Genomic DNA, 2,462 nt, shown 5'->3' on the forward strand with positions numbered 1-2,462 from the left:
CATTGAAATGAAGAGAGCTCAAGTTCTGAAATATTGGTGCAGAAGAAATAGTAGATCTAGAGTGTAATTAAAATTGGGGATTATATAGCTTAACGAGGTTTTCATATTGAATTGAAATCAGTATCTAAGTATGATTAAATTTCATGCGTTTGATATAATTTTTAAAAAAGGAAATACAAAATCAGTCCATGTAATTTCATTTGATTGCAAATAGCTTTACGAAGTTTAAAAAATGATTGAAAACTCTTTGGGGGTAAGCAAAAAACACAAATAGGTCCACAGACACATGATTTTTGTTAACAAATTAGATGGAATCCAATAATGTGCCATGATCGACAACACCAAGAATATTGTGACAAATGAAAAAGTATTAAAATATAAAAGAAAATTTAAGACCACCATCTGCCAACCAACATGTAACTACTTGCAACTCAATAAAGCCACGTGGACTAATTTTGTATATATATATATATTTTTCCTAATTTTTATAGAGGCCTTGTACTAAGTAGCATAATTAGTAATATGCGAGAAAACATTGTAAACTACATGTGGATTTGGAAAGTTTTACTTAGAGTGCCGAATTAGTATGCAATATATATATACACACACAATACACCTTTTAATTAAAATGTTAAAAAAATAAAAATAAAAAATTAAGGTACATTGACTATGCCACATCAACTGAAAATGTTAAAAGAGTGTTGAGAAAATACAAAATAACATTTATTATATCAACTATATATATACATACATGCACATTATTCTTGGGTACTTTCCTAAACTTTGGCGCATTGGATTTATTAGAAGTGTATTTCTAGTCTGATTTTTCGTTAGCATTAAGGGTGAGCTTAATAGTACATCTTTGGCTTCAGCCTCTTTGCAGTGGTTGTTGTTGGTTCCAAGTAAGGGTTCATATAGAATCGCCTTAATCTGTGTCCATTTTGCTTCTGTAACAGCCTTGTGCAGTCTCTTGAGAAGACCGAGTGACTTGTTTGACCTATGTTCTACTTATTGTAATTATTTTTGCACTGTTTTAGTTTGTTTTGAATTTGTTGTTGAGAAGCCCACCCTATTTTTGTTTCAAGGATCACCCACTTCTTCTTCATTTAGGATAAGAATTGGGAAGAATCCTCTCTTATAACCATTTCATTATTCAATTAGACCAAATATATATATATATATATATATGTGTGTGTGTGTGTGTGTGTGTGTGTGTGTGTGTATTGGAGAGGTTAACTGTTTCTTTCCAGGGAAGATATGTCTAAGACAAAGGACCCATCATTTCCTTACCTCTTTGTACGTCTTGGTGATGAAAGCTTTTTTTAGCTTCCATTTGAAGATAATAGAAAGAGCACTGCATCACCATATCTGTTTTGGGGAAGTAAATTCAATTTTAGTGATAAAAAATTGCTTCTCTCGACTTAAGGACATGTCTGGCCTCACTCCCAACCGGGAAAAAAGCAACCTCTTCTCTTGTGAAGAGACAGAGTCTGCCAAAACGATGTTAAAGAAATAAACTAAAGAGATAGAAAACATTAAAAGAAATTGGTTCCACAAATTAAAATCTTATATGCACAAAAAAGATCAACATGTTTGGTCCAACTGGCCGGTTCTAGTTTGTTCTAGACTTAGTTTCCTTTGCAATTTGCATGTTGATGTTTGATTATAGTTGGGACCCTTTACCCTTATCTATGACTATAAGTGTACCAGTTTTGAAAGTGATTCGAATCTCATTAAATTGCAGATATTTTTGTGTAGGACATTATGATAATTGGTCCATCTAAGCTGCTCTTTTTTTCTTTCCCAGCAAATGGGTTATGGGAAAGGAGATATAGTGGGTGAGGTAGGTTGCCTCCCGAGGCAGGGTCGGATAGCACAAATGTTTGTGTCTGAAGGATCATGCCTCACTAACACCCATTTCTCTCATCCATCCAAAGCAATCATAAAGAAAAGAAGATATATATATAATGGTCAAACCCCATCTATAGCAAAAGGACCATGTGAGATATCCCACTAGTGCCCCAACATACCCATAGAGGCTTTGATTATTTGTGTGGGGATACCCCTTTTCATCAATTTAAGACATGCATGGGCTATTTGGCTACCTCTCACAACCCTCAAGTTCATTGTATCCTTCTCCTTTCACACCCTTCATTGTTTAAAAACAAAAACAAAAACAAAAAATCATTTATTATCCACATCTATCTCTTTTCTTTTATATATACACAATTAAATGTAACAAAATAAAATATTATTTATGACTTAAAAGCTTCATTGTAATAAAATATTGGTTTTTTGGGGTAAGAAATTTTATTTTTATTCCATCTTCCATGCATGCATTAGGCTTGGTAGCTAGAGGAGATGCATAGAAGTTTGGTGGGGGTGGAAGCCAGTATAAATAATAATAAATGAAGATAGGGTCATATGAGTTGAAATAGGAAGTTTCATGAGATTCATTTGTA

Source organism: Corylus avellana, chromosome ca7 (genome assembly GCF_901000735.1).
Source record: "Corylus avellana chromosome ca7, CavTom2PMs-1.0".
NCBI classification, from domain to species: domain Eukaryota; kingdom Viridiplantae; phylum Streptophyta; class Magnoliopsida; order Fagales; family Betulaceae; genus Corylus; species Corylus avellana.